Genomic DNA, 18,046 nt, shown 5'->3' with positions numbered 1-18,046 from the left:
TCGGACTTAAAATTCAGCATTTCCAGCAGACTCATGCTGATGCATGGTGCGATAACATTGACGCAGGCAGGAGACAGCCACCAGTGAGTCACCACCAGCTTCCTCCAGACCTGGGTGCCTGCAGTAGGCATCCCGTGGCTCTGCTGCTCTGGCCTGTAAACATCCCTGATCTAGTCTAGCTTGTACAATCCACAGATAAACCGTGTTTGTACCATGCAGGCAGATGTTCAAAGTGAAACCAATATGGGCGAACATGAACTGCCTAAGATACTGCAAAGCCTTACTTCAAGTGTGAGCATAATGCCTGGAACCACAGGCAGGAAAATACATTTACAGACTATCAAATTATCTTGGGATAATAGTGTAATGCTTTTCACTGCTGTACTGTGTGTTCTGATAGCCAAGCAAATAATACTACAGCTGGAAGAGGACCAGAATTTCAAAGAGGGGAGGTTTTATAAGCAGAGTGCTTCCAAAAGAGCGACTTTTTTGTGTGTGTGTGTTATTTTTGGGTTATGTTAAAAACAAATACGGTTATTTTTATGACTTGGAACTGCAGAGTAACACCCTATGATAAACAAAACCTTTAGACAGTTTGTCTACTTTCTAACACAACCTGCGAAGTGCTTTTCACTTGCTCATGTGAAGTTACTTCTCTCTGCAACACTATTCTTTTGATCAAGTGTGTTTTCAGAACTGGCACGAACAAATCAAGTAGCTAAACAACTGTAGCAGTTTGCACACAGAAGTGGTTTGAATATAATTATTTTTTTTCAAGCACATTATTTGAGAAAACAGTTCCCTTTGAAATTTTGGGCTAAAGATATATTCTGTAGTGCTGTTTATGATCTCTCTAGAAATGTATGACACCCAAAGTGCTTTTGGGATGCTCCAAGGTATATCAAAGAGCATTAACTTCAGCACTGCTGGGAATGTCCCCAGATTCACTTACAAATACATATTTCTTATATACTGTATGTTAACTACAGCTAACATAGACTTGGTCACTGAGAATAATCCTCAGAGTAAGCCTATTAGGTGAGATTTAGCATCTACATGTTTCTGCTCACATCTGCTTGCCTGACATATGTAATCTGCCTGGATGTCACAGTTTACATCCTATTTTCATTGGAGGATAATGAAACTTGATCAGTGTCTTCATCTCCTTCCCTGGCTCTCTAAGAAATATTTCTGCTTGTCAGCTCCTCCTTACCAGCACTCTTTGCCACAAACCTTAGGCAGGTCCTTTATTAAAGTGGAGTACATGAAAGCTTGCAAGCAATCAATTTATCATTGTTTGTGCAAAAAGGATGCAGCAGTGTTACTTCAAAGACAGTAAGAAAGTAAAGGTGGTATCATAATTTCCTAAACTGGATTTTCTGTACTTCTCTCATGAAGTTCTGACATATTACTATTTTGACAGCAGCAGCTTTCTGAAGACTTATGTTTCCTTTTAATTCTTACAAAACTTAACTGCAGCCACTTCAGTAATTTTAGAACAGCTTAGTCCGAGAGGTAAATTAAAATTAGGGAAAATTAGACCGTTTCTAATGAGGTAGTTATTACACTGAATAATGATGATTATTGGTTCTGCTTAATAAAACTGTCAGCTAGTGCAAAATATATATTAAGTTAAATTACATTACATTATATTTCGATCAACTCAGAAATTCAGTGCCTTGCTTTCCCACAAACCGCGGGCATAACAAAATGTTAGACAGTGCTTCCTTTTCCAAGTACTTTGAAACATGAAGCTTTCAAATAAATCCCTTTAAAGCCCTGATTTAAGGCCCATAAGATGCAATGCGGTGAGGATTCATGCTGACTGCAGTGCCGTGTGGGCCAGGACTTCACTAAAGCAAGTGGTATGCTCTTCTACTGTCTGTGCTAAATATCTGCATAGTACTGTTGTGGCAGATATTTCACAGTATTCTTAGCCTGATAAAGAAAAATTTTTTGTCACATGCTTTCAGCCCCCTTCCTCACCAACCTCATCGCTTGCCAGTTTCCCTGCTCTTCCCTTTTTTCCCATCTCCCTGGTATATTCTGAAGTGGACTTCAGGAGGCGAACTATACTTTTTATTCCCAGGTGAAAGCAATGGGAAAGATTATCTGTTAGCTAAAAATGCAATTCTGCTGTATAGAGCTGGATGTTGGAGTCCCAGACACCGGGGGGTGAGGCAGCTCAGAGACATCGCTGGCCAGGGAATCTGAATGATCAGTACTTCTGTACTTAAGAGCAGGAGATGATATCAGGGTGCCATCAGCAAGGACTGCTGTACTGTGAGGTGAGCGGCGTCCCTTTGGGATGGTGACTGCCTGCCTCTGCGTCATCAGACTGGCGGCAGTAAACCTCCAAGGGGAAAGAGAAAGGCAGGGGAAGCCCAGAGACCGTGCCTGCAACCATGCCTCTGCTGCGCAGGGAGTCATCTAGAGGGACAGATTCCTGTGGAATGCTTTGATGTAAACTAAGCCACGTTTTTCTTACAGAAAAGGTGTTTGCTGTATCTACAGTTGCAGTATAATTTATAGATTTTGAGAGATTAAACAAACAGTAATGACTGCATGGCTGGATACACACCTATGCCAATCGACTTTGTGAGCTGGGACATGGAGGCGAGCAAGTCTTTACTTGGTGCACCATGAAAGCTGGAGAAGCACAGATTTTCCAATATAATTTTATTTCTTTGAGAGTGCAATTGCTCTTACAAACAGCAATGTGTTATCTCAAATGAGGATGATAACATGGTTAATAAGTCGCAGCACATGTAGTTATAAGGTTTTTATCATGCTTTGAAACATTTAGTAATCAACAAGATTCCTCCTTTTATGAAGCCCATTTTGTAGAGTTCCATAAACAAGGTTCAACAGTCACAATTTCATTAGCATTATATTGTTGCCATGGTAATGTGGTACCAATTCAATTGATGGGCTTTTCATCCTGGGCTTATTATAGAATTGCTGTTCTTGTCAAAGATACATCTATATGGAAACAGCAAACAGACTTCATAATCTGAATGTTAGCACAAAATTGCATCATATGCTAATTTGGATAGCAACATATCATGTTTTTGGCATCAGACCCAGAAATCATCTGAGACGAGATAGAAGTTACTAAACATCAAACATGGCAAAGTCTCATTCCAAAATTGGGAAAATTATTTTCATTGTTTGCTGCAGTATCTGAATTTGTTATCACAAAAGTGCTGGCTCTGCTGTGACCGTTCTGGGCAGTGCTGCTGGGGGGACAAAGTGTTGCAGGTGGTAATATCAATGGAAAAAAAGCAGCATCAAATGCTGAAGAACATAGTGTGAGCTGAAGAGATGTTGGTCCTTCTCCTGGTCACGTGTTCTGCAGCATGCTTTGGGGGAATCGCTGCCAAATTCAATGCCTTGGTTTCCTTGTCTGTAAAATGGGGAAAATGACCCCTCTCCCCCTGTGCGGAGCACCTGGTGTATACCCAGTGACAAGTGATATTCTGTACCGCTAAACATTGTTATTAAGTGAAGTAGCAATATTTTTAACAGCTCCAGGAAAATACACTGCAGAGATCTACAATTTGAGAAATGTCACTGGAGAATCTGGACTCACCCAGTGAAACACGGAAGAGTTGGCAGCGCGAGCGTGCGACAGAACATATGCACTTACGGAGGAGAGGAGAGATATTCACCTCATTAAAAATCATGACAGTTTGTAGGGTGTTGTTTTTTTTTTTTAAATAAAGAATGTTGTAGGCCACAGGGGAAGTTGCTGCAGCAATCTGAGCAAGAAGAGCAACAATATAATATAAGGCAACAGCAGGGTGGCTTGTTTATTGTATATAGAAACATTTTCTTGTATTTTTTCACTGTTTTGTTGATGATTGTTTCCTATTTAGGTAGGAAATACCTTTTTCCATCCTGACTCACAATGTTCAGTCTATCATTTCTTAGTTTAATCATGTTGCGTCCTTTACAGCAGCAAGGGTAAATTATAGACAAGATAGTATTCAGTATAATCAAAGATGTGTTCCACTTTATATGATAAGTTCTGTCTGATTTACAAAGGCAGTATCTTCTCCAGCTGAGCAAGGAAAAAGAGACCTTCACTTGCAGATAAAAAAGCACCTCAGAGGAGAGGCTTCTCCTCCATTAGCATCCTATTGTTCATACAAAAAAATAACCATTGTTACTGCTATTATCTGTCTATTTGCTTTTACAATGATATACTCAGAGGACCCAGCTGAGACTGGGACCTCCTTGTGCCAAGCACAGCAAAAACACGCGGAGACTTTATACAGTTTATAAGCTGAAGAGCCAGAAGAATGGCAAGAGGAGTAAGTAACTGGCTCAGGGCTGGAGGAGGCGGCAGTGGCAGAAGCAGAACAAGTCCCCAGCCTGGATCCCTTCAACTGGGATGCCTGTCTGACAGGGGGATGGGAATACTCTGCCAAATTTTGAGGATTCAGACTCTAACTCGTACACCCAGCCATGTTCTATCCCCTAATTTCAACAGCTGCATCTGTGCTGCTGAGCAGGGGCAGCCTGAGGCAAGGCTTGCAGTCAGACGTGCAGCCCACCCGTATTACCTATTAAAACACCTTCAGGCTGGCTCCAGGGCAACCCTGTTAATCCTCCCAGGGACAAAGGCTCAGGAATACCCTATGTTTTCAAGCATGTTCAAGGGCACCAGGGTCATGGTACCTGCCAGAAGAATATTAATGGGTTCCAACACCACAGCCGAGGCAAGAGGGCTCGGGCTTTCTTCCTGTGCGGTAGTGACTTTCAAATCCAAGCCTGAACAGATGGAGGGTGGGGAGGGAGGAGGTTTTGGTCACAATGGCAAAAAAAAGTCAGTTTGCACACGAATGTGAAGGCTTTGATAAGGAACATACATGATGTCATAGATGAGAACAGCATTGGCTTAGAGTTTTTCTTGTTTTTGCCCTCTCCCTTAAAAATACTTGTCATGTAAAATGGCTAAATGCTGGGGGAGGAAGGATTTGTCTTCTGATCAGTAAATAATTCCTTTTGCTATTTGGTGCCTGCTGACTTTACTGCTGTTGCAACCTTTTAAAATGCTTCCACAAAATGTCATTAGATTTTAGCTTTATTTTTTGTTGTTACTATTTATTAAGGAGTCTCAGAAAAGTTTATAGTTATCCCAACTTAACTTTTTAATAGAAACTTCAAATGATATGCTATTGTGGATTTGATCTCATGTACATATTGGTAAGAATTCTGATTTGTAGTAAAATGTGGTAGCCATGAGTCTGTTGTCACCATATTAATGAATACCAAAGCTGGCAGCTTTACAATAGCAATATTACAGTAAGCCTCTATTTTGAACTGTGGTTTCGCACAGTGACTGTGGTATTTGTGAAGATGAGGCTTTATCACCCAGAAGTGATGCCCGTTTTGATGGGATCGCAGGGTGACGGGGCGTGGGCTGGGCCAGGGCCGCGGTGCTGCGTGGGGAGCAGGGGGGCAGCGGGGGCAGAGCCAAGGCCAGAGCCACGGGTGGGCAGGGCCGGGCAGAGCAGCTCCCCTGGGTGCATTTAGGCACCTGTCTGTAAAAACAGGCCCTGCATGGGATGCTCGCAGCTGGTGGAGGTTTCAACCCATCTCAATGTTGCAGCCTTGCAGCTGGCATCTCCCGGACAGGCCCTCTCCACGCGTGGCCACCGCAGAAGCAGCAGAGCTGCGCTCTGAGGGACCGCCTGGAGCCGGCAGCTTCGGGGGCAGCACTGCAAGGTAGGGCCGCATGAAACCCCGGGCATCCTCCAGCAGTGCAGCCCTGCTGCCCGCACCAGAAGCTCCCAGGTCCCGCTGCAGAGCCCCATGTGTCTGATGCTCGGTGACCTCCCTGAGGGTGAGGGCTGCCAGAGCACCACCAGATGCACTGGCCACCGGCTTACCGGCCTCAGGGCTGTTGCTGAGGTCTTCATAGACACAGCCAAGAGGATGAGCAAGAAATAGTTTTATTTGTGCCACGACTTTTCTCGTTTTCTTTCCACCCCTTTTTTACATTGCAGGCTTTTTTTTTTTTTTTTCGTTCTACATAAGCTAATGGGAAGAAATAATGTGCCCTGCTCTAGTAATTTAATTCAAGTAATTTGTTTTAATTCTTATTGGGAGCGTTGGAAAGTGAAAGCTATTGATACATGCTTCACTTCTGAAGCACTAGAAAAAATTACCAGAACAGTTCCCTGCTGCTGATGGTTTAGGTGTTTGTAGGGAGAGGAATGAGCCCAAAGGGCTGGGCACACACAGAGGATGGGAGCTGTCGGTGGAGTGTGTGACAGCAAAGCTGCTTTTGATCTATTCCTGTGATTTTCCAGGTGAGCCTCGGACCTGCCCGTGGTTGGCACTGACTGACTTCGGCCCCACCACAGCAGACAGAACGACATCCCACGTCCCCTGGGACCCCGACCCAGCTCCATGTCCAGCAGAGATGCCTGTGGTGCCAGTGCTGCCTTCGCCCTGCTCGCTGCTGCCTGCCTGCCTCCTCCGCTGGGCCACGGCTCGGCCCAGCCCCGTCCCCACGCACTGCGCCGCCAGGCCGCCTGGCATTTCCAGCCATCGCAACGTGCAGCGAAAATGCAATGTGAAACTGCTAGCGTGGCATGAGCAGGCTGAGCTCGGTAGAAGTGCAATTAAATAAAAAGTCGTGCTGTAATACTGGGAGGCTGATTGGAACCACAAGATACCAGTGTTGTATCCTGCGGCTTTTGTGTTGGTAGATGCAGATTTTAGCCATTAGCATTTAGCTATACAACAGATAACAACCAGAGGAAATGGACCTGGGGATCTCCAGTTGTGAATAACAGATACATTTTTGCTAGTAAATTGTGGACCTGGTAAACTGCCAGAAGGAAACAATTGTTGAGATATGGAAGAATACAATCAGGCATTTAATATGTGTCAGCTTCTAACTATGTGTAACTTAAAGACACTCCCTGATTACTCACAATACATTTAAAACAGTATGTCAAGAGAGCTCTGACACCAGAGAACCCTTGCGTGGCTCTGTTGCCAACTCCAAATACAGGCAAGTAAATAAATAGCAATCACAAGACTCAACTGACGTATCTGTGCGAATGGTAACAAACCCAGGGCAGGTATCACAGTATCTAGGTTTGGTTAGAATGCTATAAGAAAAGAATGAGAAATAAGTAAATAATATGGTAATGTAAAATGTACCTGTTATTAACTTCTATAAAATCTTAACGGCTAGGATTTTAGAATGTGGTATTTAGGCAAATGTAAAGACAGCAACACATTAATTGTGTTTTTCTCCAGAGCAAAATGAAATCGGCATACAGAGCAAATTATAATACTTAATACTTCTAGGGCAAATTCCAGTTGAGGATCATGAAGTAATTTGAAAATATTAATGAATTAGCCTCACAGCTAGCTTTCAGGTAGATAATAATGATAATTATTACTACAAACAAATATTATCATTCTTGCTCTGAAATGAAAATTGAGGCACAGAGATTTTATGTATTTGTCCAAAGTGTTTTACTACTGTAACCATCCTTCTCTAGAATTATTGTATGTGAAGCGTATCCTTTTCCAAATACTGTATGCGACATGCTATTCAGTTTTTGAGCTCTAAAAGCCAAGCAGCTGAGCTTCCTTATGATACAGTGTCTGTGAACATCTCCATTTGCATTTGAATTCTCAAGCAGCAACAATCCTGCTTAAACGATATAAAGAAAAAAGGAATCATGAAAATCAGAGCAAAATCTGTCAAGCACCCATCTGTGAGTGGGTATCAGAATATCGCTAAGATGCTTTGAGGAACAAAGTTCACTCCAAGTCTAACACATAGTACTTTTTGTCTACAGAATTAATTCAAGATGGGTGAAATGAGGGCAAATAACATGAAAAACTGTTCCTCTACCGACAAATGCAGGAAAGCAGTATCTCTGCTGCAAGGGTGATCTTGTATTTGGTCCATGCACACTTGCTTAAATACTAAAGGGTTTGCATGGCACAATACTCAGCATGTTCACGTCTCCTTTTGATGGGCATGCATACCTACTGCTTCCTGGGGAGTGTTGGAGAGAGAGGGCTCTCTGGCCCTGGTAGGACGAGGACTTGGGTTATGGATGCTTGTGGCAAAAAGCAAGCTTTCATAGCCTGCTACCTGAAGCAGTGCGGAAACAAAAGGATAGACTCCATCCTGGTGTTGAAAATACTGCTGAAACCACATCTATTTCCTCCTGAACTGGAATGCATAAAAGTTAGGAACACTAATTTGGTAGGCTATTTGTATCTCCTCTTCAGCATATAAATTCCTGAGAGCCTTCGTCTTAGCTCTTTGCCCTCACACATGTGCATTTGGAATTAACTACAAGAAATAGGAGAAAGCTGGCATTAACATTATTCTATTGCACCATATTATTTTTCCTTCAATTTTTCAACTGTTAGAGTATGCAAATGTTCAGTTAACTGGTCCTCATGTTTTCTCTTTATTGAATTGCTTTCACTATGGCAAATAAATATTCATAAAGAAATGTGGACAATAAATCATTTCCAGTAGTTCAAAGCCATTTTCGTTCTAGACTGCATATATATTCAGCTGTGACTTGCTTTTAATATTTCATTCAAAAGACAGACTTGTAGAAGGACAATAATGATAATGTGTCAAGTAGTAATTAAAACAGGGGTTAATGATTAAAAACATTTTGATCTACATTATGCTCTGTCAAACTCTTCATTTCCTGTGTTTGCTAAGATGACTTTCCACTTGCTTTATACAGAAAGTCAAAATAAACTTCTTTTGGAATACACTACACAGAAGAAAAGATTTCAACCCTGAGTTTGTGAGGTCCAGAGCCCTTGCCATCTGTGGACTTTGGGTACATTTTCTCTACCACATTAGCAAGACAAAACTTGGGCAGGCACTGTTCCTCCCACTCATGTTGTGACTTCTCTGGGAAATAGGCCCACACGCATGGCACAAGGCAACCAGGAGCCAGCCCAATGTCTAAAGGCAAACGTAACCTGTCTCACCATTCAGATTTATGCTAAAAGCTGCAAAAGAAATACAAGTTATAGATACGTATGGTTTATACATTTTTGGGGTCTTGGTTCAAATCCAATTATCAGAGATAATTCCTTGTCTCGTTATGAGTTTTGGCCACCTAAATATACCCACATATTTGGCCCAAACTCGTTATCTGTCCTGATTTGTTGCTGATTTTAGGCCATGATTCAACAGAGCACTTATGTATAGTCTTAAAGGAATTGATTTAAGAAAGCATTCTTCTTTGTGTTTAATCTTGGGCAAACATTCAACTTTAAAATCGATGGGACTTATGATCAGCCCTGACCTTGGGGTCTAAGTGTTTGCTGAATCAGTGCATTGACAGAAACATACTGGAAAAGATAATATCCATGTCTAATCAGAATTATAGTCTCTACTTTCATGGGAAATTACCCATAGATAACACATTATTCTGCTCAAGAAATCCATTTTATAGCAGTTATTAGAAAACCTTAACTCACATGTTCTGTTTATGCCAGAGATACCAGAAGAACCGCGCCTTTCCTTGACAGTGTATCTGAACTATACTTTAAGTGAAAAAATAAAATGCAGGGAATGTGGTAGCACAAGGGACCATTCATAGTTATTTACTAAGACTTTCCCAATTGCCTACTGCATGCTGTCTTTTGGGAGATAGGCGGATGGATGGCGAAACAAAGCGGTTCTGAAATCCCACAGACTCAAAGACAATTGCATGTGAAATACCATATTATGCACTATCATACAAATGAAACTCCCTTCTCAGAACCACATTCATAAGGGATGCCTGCCTGGTCTACATATGGAATTTTGAATGATCACATGTTTTTATTAGACTGTGAAAATGAGAAGAGTAAAAAGTACATGTTTCTGATATTGTAGTATACAGGCTATACAAATGCAACTATGGCTGAATCTATGAGGTTACAAAAAGCAGTAGGTAAAATAATTGATGTTATGTTTCATGAAGATTTTGCTTCATGAAAAATCTTTAAAAATTTTTTTAAATCTTTTTAAAATTTTTAAAATCTTTTAAAATCTTTTTAAAGATTTTTCACACAAGTCATATTTATTGTAATATGAATATGGCAAACAGGGGCTTTTAGGTGTGGTTTATAGAGTTGAAATGCAGGCATAGGAAGGGAAATAAATTATGATGGATCCCATCATGTCATCTAATTTAATAAACAATGAGCACAGAGATCACGAGGAGATGCAGGAACAGCCAGCAGGTTCTATCTGTCTGTACAGCCACGGAGGGATACTGTCATCCACATTATTCCACTGCTTTATGGGTGCAGAGCTTAAGAGTAAGGAACATAAGGAGCATAAGGAACAGCTGTACAGCGGTGACCAGACTCAGTGGTGGAGACTCTCACAGTTACCTGTATCTACCCTGATGCTACCTACTCTTACTTTAACAGTGATGAGTCAGGAATATGCAGCTGCAGTACTTTGTGCTTATTGCATGCAAGCTCTCTGTACTGCCTGCAAGCCACTGAGCCAAGGTCCCATAAACCAAAGGGCAGAATGTAGAGGGAAAGCACAGAGGGACAGGACCTGTCGCCTCCTCCTGTATAATTCTCAAATTACCAAAAATAAAAAAGATTGGAGCTTCTGCCCCTTGTCTGTCATATCACCTACTCTACCCCAGAAGAAGGTGAAGTTAGAGCAAATCTGCGCTCTGAAGCAGATGCTGCTTCTGATAGGCTTCCCCCATATGGAGATGAATTGGAAATAATTTGCTTAACTTTAGATCACCTGTTCTCAATGAAATCATTTAGTGCCTAGCAGGAGCACTAAGCTTATAGTACTCAAGGTGAGGAGTAATAGGTCTTTGCTGGCCTGAAAGCCTGTTCCAACATGAAGGGTCACTAGAAGGTGTAATAAAGCCACACCATAATGTTGGGGTCCTCTTCAGCAGTTCTTTAGTTTCTGATGGAGTCTTTCTGACTTGGAGTTCTGGTTTAGAGGTGAGCTTTATTGTTGATTTAAGGGTCTGGGATTTCAGTTCTTTAGCTTTCCTGATATCTTTGATTATGATGTTGATTATGATGTTGTAGTGGTATTTCTATGGTACCTATAGCTTAAAGATCACAGGAGAAAAAAAAAAAAGGAAAAAAAAGAGAGAGAATGTGTTTTCCCTCAGTTTGGTAGTATTTACTGTTATGCTTTTTGAGGAATCGGTGACCTGCTCTGCTCTGTACCAACCACTATCCCTGTATGAAAGTACATATTTGTCATATTTGTTCTCGTTTTTAACTTATAGAGATCACTATTTGCATCTGAAAGTCCCTTTAGTCTGCCTTTTGGATTTATTTTCTTGTTTTGCTCCCTAATGTTGGGCAAAATTCTTAATAAGTATTGATTTGCACCTATTTTGGCACAGACAGGCTGACCTTTAACTGAAGTGCTGGCTGCTTAACTTTGCATCCTAATCACTTTAGCTTTCTTCATTATCCTTCTTTTACTAGAAGGCTAGCTTACTGTTTTCTGAACATATAATTTGAAGAAAGATGCTAAGCTATCCTGATCAGAAGGCAGGCAGGCATACAGATGCTCAGAGTTTGTTTTTAACAACAGTTTAGCACATACTCTTGTAGCTCCCCATGGAGCAAAAAAAAAAATTGTTCATTGTGATGTGTTATATCAGGTTAACTTCACACCCTGCTGTAGCACTTAAGTTAATGTGAGGTGAAATGCAACACAGAGTAACTTGATATGGAAAAAAAATACTTCTTAATACTCGTCTACAGAGGTGGGGAAAGGAAAAGTATTTTTCTCCTCTTAGCATATTTCCTTTTTTTCTAATTAAATGGAAACTGTGAAGCTACTGAAGATAAATTGAGTGGAAGGAACCTTGATCTGTCCTGCATTGCAGTTTAATTTTGTTACATCCAAAGCATGTTTATCAGAGGGATGTTTGGTTGTGACATTTTTCCTTTTTTTTTTTTTTTTTTTTTTTCTCCAGTGGTCTGGACCTTCCATAAGCAGGAGGATAATTCCAAGTTATAACAGATGCAGACCGTCCCCTAAGACTCAGGATCAATCAGACAGAAGGTGAACGTTCTTAACATCTTAAGGTTTACTTTGGTTTAAAAGTCTGCTTTGTGTTCTGCAGACTGATTAATTACTAAAATAAATGTTGTAAAAGCAGCTGTAGTATGCTTGAAAAATAATGAAATTAGATTGAGTTTGTACTCAAATGTGAACAGTTCACCACAGAGAAATAAGAAGAGGAGTCTACTAATGCCACGACAGTTGAAAGAGAAGAAGCTCTATATGGTAAAAAGGGCAAGTGAGAAGAGAGGATGAAGAAAGGGAGGTAGAATGGAGACGAGGGGAAGAGAGAACAAAACAGGGGACAAGGCTATTAAAGGCAGAAGCTTATGCCAAAGAAACATGCAGCCTTGAGGGGGTAAGTCTGTGATATGGCAGAAGAGGTCTTACTAACTTTCAGAGATGGTAAAAACACAATTGGAAAAGGAGGTGTGACAGCTGGTAGCAAAAATTTAGAAGGAAACTTAGAGGAAAAACATAAGGCTTGCTCTCATTATTTATATATCCTCCCACATCCCTTTCTTTTCAAGATATCCTATGGCTCTGTTAATGTAGAGGTACAAAGAGCACAAGTAGACATAATGGCTACTGTTTCTGATGTATCTTGAGACTAGATAGTTTGATTTGAGATACTAGTTTTCTGAACATGAGGTACAGGTAATTTATAAAAGCATAAGGGAGGGGGGAACTACTGTGGAGTGTATATTGATAGCAAGAGTGATATCTGTATTGTAGAAATTTCAGGTGCTCAGTTACTTAAATAAGATTCATGTTGTTACAATATTAATATTTGGCCCACATAGCCAATCAAGTTCACATTTTGAGTACTTTTCATTTTTTATATTTGATATCGCTGTTGTCTTCTGTGGAAGAAATGTAAATCCTACAAGTTGAGATATAAACAATTTCAGATAAAAGTTGGACTAGAAGAAACTACACATGCTGTTTTAATGTAATCAAAACCAGGAACCAGTCTGAATTGATCCTGTCTTCAGTGAAATTATCTGTACTAGAATGGGTCAGAGTCTCATGGCTTTGTCTGCAAAATGTTTAAAGGTCTCTTGAAAAACTGGTAGAAACTTAGCTTTTGTTGTGGGTTCAGCTTTGCCCCATGAGTACACTTATGTCAGCACCTCCCTGGTCACAATTCTGGGTGCTTAGACTCTGAGAAGGTGCTGCAAGGAGCATGTGTTGGCTAAAACTGTGTTTTGGGTTTTAAAAAGCCTGTTTATTGTACTGCTCTTAAGGCAAGAGATGTACCCTTCCTTCTGACTGACCACTTCAGTAGTTACTTAAAAAGCCTACAGGAGTTACTATTAGCATGGTTTCAATATCACTCATGATATAGAAGTTGCTGTTCTTGCTTATTTTCAACTCCTTTCACACACCATATTCCTTTAAGCTCAGCTCTTTGAGGGTGGTGGGACATGACTGCTTGTGGAGTCAAGGGCTATTTAGCCGTCCAGAAAGATGGTTCAAGAAATCTTAATGCAGATGGATGTCTTAGTAGGCTCATGTCATATGCAGTAGCTTCCTCATCTGAGGAGAAACTCTTTACACCTTGGCTTTGGATGGCTAAAGACATCCTCACTGGAAGATGTAAGGCTTTGCTGCAGCTATAGATGACTGGGCAAAATTAATCCCTCAAAGTTTCATCAGCGAATGCCTTGGTTTATGAATATGTACTGTATTTTGAGACAGAAACAACAAATACTGCAGGAAACACCAAATAATGATGATGCTGGGCTTATAGAATTTTTCAGTATACAGAAATTAAATACTTTCTAAATTGAAGAATGGAAAACACATGCTGTAGTTCTGAAAGTTGTTGCAAAAGAAGCTTTAATCCATCAGCATTCCTCTGATGCTAAGCTTACTGCATTACCACCACTCTCCTTCGCCTCCTCTTCTGGCACTGTGAAGGCACAGCTAAGGACGCTGAGTCATCTGTGGAGAAATCCCATCCATGATTTGAGGCAGGAACAGTGTAGAAGCAACCATTGTTCTCAGTAGCAGCTTCTCGGGCTGCTGCAGAATAGCACAATTGAGCCCAAACTGAGGAGAATCCGGCCCTAGATGTTCCCTTAAAATAAGATGTGGATGATTTGGTTTACCTTTTAGGTTATCAGAAGTTAATTGACTTTAAATTCAATAAGTATTGATTAAACATAACCAAGAAGCTTGCCTCCGAGAAACTTTCCAATGAAGGTTTGCAATCTTCCCAGGACTCAGTGGTACTTTGATGAATAACATTTTTAGTGGGCTAATTTTCTAGCTAATTATCATCAAACACCTAGACAGACTTTCTGCAATATTAGATATGCTTTGAAAATAAAATGTCTTCAATCATGGGCACAAGGAAATTGCAAAATCATTGGTGTAGACTGTCAAATCTTGAACTAGTTTATTACAATATTTTTGGTGGTAAAATATAACTTTTCATAGCTGGTAGATAGCAAGAATAACATCACTGCTTTTGAAATTCAAAATCACGATCCACAGCCATAGCCCTAAATCACATCCAAAATTAAATGAAGTTATGGAAATCTTAATTTTCAAATCATATTTTCCTCCAACTGAATATGGTTTTGGTGAAGAGATTCTATGCATTTTTGATTTTTTTTTTTTCCAAAGTGCTTTACTTAAGCTTTAAAGGGTGTGGGTGGAAGGGGGGGAGGAGGGAACCTACAATACAGATTACCAAAATTCACAAATGTGTAGAACTTAGAGCAGTTGTTATCCCAAGTGTACTATTCCTGTTACAGAAACACTTCAAGGTTATGCTTAGGACTAGTAGACTAGAAATATTTATGACTCTTCATTTTGTTCTGTGGAAGTAGTATGAGATGGAGGTACAGACTTAAAAGGAACAAAGGCCTTACTGGAGGAAGCACAGCCAGCAATGTCTCTCTGCACGACTCTGCATCCTGCTGATTCTAAGGCTTGTCCCTTGCAGGATCACAACCTACATCTGTAGTGCATAGCAATTCCTCAGTATCCCATTACTCAAGCAATGTAACGTCAGATCCAAGGCAGATTCTGTTACCATGGCTTTAACGATAGGCCCCGCCTCATTTTTAAATGACTGGTATGTACTTGCAAAGCATATAACCCAAAAACAGAGTTGACAGTTTAAGTATATGATGGGAGAATAACAAACAAGCGTAACAAACAGATGGGCCAGCCAGTCTGTTACAACGTGGTTCAACTGCAGGTCTGGCTGTGTGCGGGGGGAGCTCCTTAGTCAATCTTAATTGCCATAGCTTCATTGACTTTGGTATTTACAATAGCTTTATTTATATGATGATGATTAATTTCTTCTGTGACTGAGGGGAAAAAATAAAACCTTTTACATCCTATAATATTATGATCATTTCAGGTTTATAATGAATGTACCCACTGACAGTGGTATAGGTTCTCTTCTGTCAATAAGTGTGAAATGACAAGTGTGCATATATATACAATCTCATCGTCGGTATTTGACAAGCTTTAAAAAAAAATGTTTTGGCTATAGAAGCTATCAATATAGGTGTTGAGGCATGTGGGAGGGATCCTTCAAGTTTTTGTAATGTTTGAAGCAGGAACTTGCTGTGTGGGCTAAAAAGACTTTCTGTCCTCTTTTTCTCCATGAGTCCAACCAGGTGGAAATAATGCATTCCAAGTAAGCTGTTGTGGTTGTAGTCCAGCTAACTTCAGGTACTTTTGCAGGAAGGTTGAATGCAGTTCAGCCAAAACTTTCCACGGTAAAAGATTATTCCGCAGTTAGAATAAAATCTTGGATGTGTAAGTGCTACCACAAAAAAGTGATAAAGTGATAATTGGTGCAAACTTGAGGAAGGAGCTCTGCTGCACATAATGTTTAAAACAAAGAAAAGATGAGCAACAAGATACCCAGATCACCAACAAAACCCCAAATCTTTTACTTTTATGCTCATTTGTGTAAGAGCTCCACAAAAGAGTTCCAAAAAAAGAGTTCCACAAGCACCATCATATACATCTTTTGAATATCTGACTGTGCATGAGGTAAATAGCACCTAGAACAATACAGTAATTTTATGTTAAGTATACATTTCAGTCTTCATGAAAGTTGTTTTCCTCTGTGAGACTTCAAATATACTGGGGGTGGGGGGGGGAGGGGAGTAAAAAAAAAAGTGATAATTAAGACAAATGCCTTTCATACACACTTTTACAAATGTTTTATAAGGTTGGCTGGCATTACGGATGCAAATGGTAAAGAACAAAATGGTAGAAGAACTGATTTTGGAGGAAACAAAAACAAAAATTAAATTTTTGAATCTGTTTGAAATCCACAGTTTTAGGCATGAGATCAGAGTCTTATTTTATTTAAAATCCTGCCTTATTTTGTGTGAATATTTCTTTTAAATGTGCTGTATCTTCTATAGCAGTAGTCATTTTCAGTGGAAATAACATGGTTTACGTTGGACAAAGCTTGTCATAAAGGGTTAACTTCCAGAAGAAAACTGTTTTAATTCAAAGATTTTTTTTGATCAAATTGACTCCACTTGATCTGATGTAGTGATCTAATATGACCTTGATTAAATTAGAAAATAATGATGCAGGCTGTTTGTCCTATTGACAATTACTCTCTTAAGCTAGGGTGGCAGCAAAATAATGTCTTGTCCATATTTTGCAGAGACCTTGGGTTGGAATTAATTTCTCCTGTTCATTTCAACCTTGACAAGGCAATAACTGCGGCGATTGTGAAGTTAGCTATTTCTGAAATGGTGAAATAATCTTCTGAAATTTGCTCAGAACAGTCCAAGACAGATGACTAGCTTGCCATCAACCTAGAATTTTAGCAAGGACAGAGGGATGCACTCAGAGGTTGATCATATTACCTGAGCATCACTTCTCCAGTCAACTATCAAGGCTGTGGCTCGTTTCTATCCATTATCTTACATCAGCATTAGAGAGTTACAGCCACATTCAATACCTGAAAGTGGAAGTCAGGTCTAAGCAGTTGAAAAGGTCCTGGGTACATGTCAGCTCTACAGCAAGGTAGGGAAGATAAATTTACTTGAATTATCCTATAGGAAACTTAGTCAAGCTTTTGCCCTTTTTTACTCACTAGAAGCTACAGAGCAAAAAGGGTAATGGCCTAAAATGAGAACTCAAGTTACCATGTGTAACTGAGTGTAACATAAGGTAGTAATGATTACTCTTATATCTGCATTTCTCTATCTTGGTGAAAGGGCAGATATAGACTTATTCGGGTTACTGATGAATAAATATTGGTTGTTTCATTCCAACTTCCAATAAGAAAACATCCACAGTAGAAGTCTGTGTGGTTTTGTTTGTGCATATATACACAGGTGCATGTGTTTATACACGTACCTTCCTAGCAAGCTCTATCTCTTATTAATGGGAGCCAAATGTGCACATTAGAGTGGATCCTTATGTTTTTTTGTGAATCTTAACATATTTTAGTGGGTCTGGTTAAAAGGTTATGAGCAGTAATTAAACACTAATTGACAACTAAGTGAAATGTGCATTCACAGCATGTAAGAACACAAATTCTAACACACAGTGAGCTGCCTTTGATAGTGTATTAACTATCTGACAAGGAGTTGATGTTTTTCAACAACTGGGAGGTGACAAAGTTGTTGTAGGGCTTTAGCAAAGGAAATGTCGGGCCTGGTATCGCTTTACAAGCTTCCTTGGAGTTTTGGGGCCTTTGTCTTTGGGGCCTGGATGTTTCCATCCCAGGCACTCCATTATCTTACAATTATACAATGTAAAGCACCAGAGAACCATTTTTTTCCTAACAATAAGTCATTGCTTGACTTGGCTTAAACAAAATATTAAGGTTGCTTATCTGTGTTTATTAGTGTTGAAGGCTGTTAAAATACTGTATAAAACCCAAGATAGGTAGAGGTCTGTTGTACTGAATACTGTAAAGACTTGGAGAAAAGTATAGCCTCTTTTCAGAAAATGACTTTCAGGTTGCAG

General features: G+C 40.0%; 1 protein-coding gene and 1 long non-coding RNA gene across 4 annotated transcripts in view; both read left to right on the top strand.

The window, feature by feature from the left end:
- Positions 1–8,685, top strand: part of LOC119717629 (uncharacterized) — a 43,289-nt gene extending 34,604 nt beyond the window's left edge. For all 3 annotated transcript variants that reach the window (XR_011810948.1, XR_005267500.2, XR_005267501.2), the window contains 2 exons: positions 5,618–5,733; positions 6,321–8,685. This is a non-coding gene — a long non-coding RNA (uncharacterized lncRNA). The remainder of the gene's footprint in view (positions 1–5,617; positions 5,734–6,320) is intronic.
- Positions 8,686–10,839: 2,154 nt separating this feature from the next.
- Positions 10,840–18,046, top strand: part of DPYD (dihydropyrimidine dehydrogenase) — a 353,894-nt gene continuing 346,687 nt past the window's right edge. The window contains exons 1-2 of the mRNA XM_038182862.2: positions 10,840–10,989; positions 11,988–12,076. The gene's annotated coding sequence lies outside the window, so the exon portion shown is untranslated. The remainder of the gene's footprint in view (positions 10,990–11,987; positions 12,077–18,046) is intronic.

This window comes from Anas platyrhynchos, chromosome 8 (genome assembly GCF_047663525.1).
Source record: "Anas platyrhynchos isolate ZD024472 breed Pekin duck chromosome 8, IASCAAS_PekinDuck_T2T, whole genome shotgun sequence".
NCBI lineage: Eukaryota > Metazoa > Chordata > Aves > Anseriformes > Anatidae > Anas > Anas platyrhynchos.
This window is presented reverse-complemented; position numbering and strand designations above follow the sequence as displayed.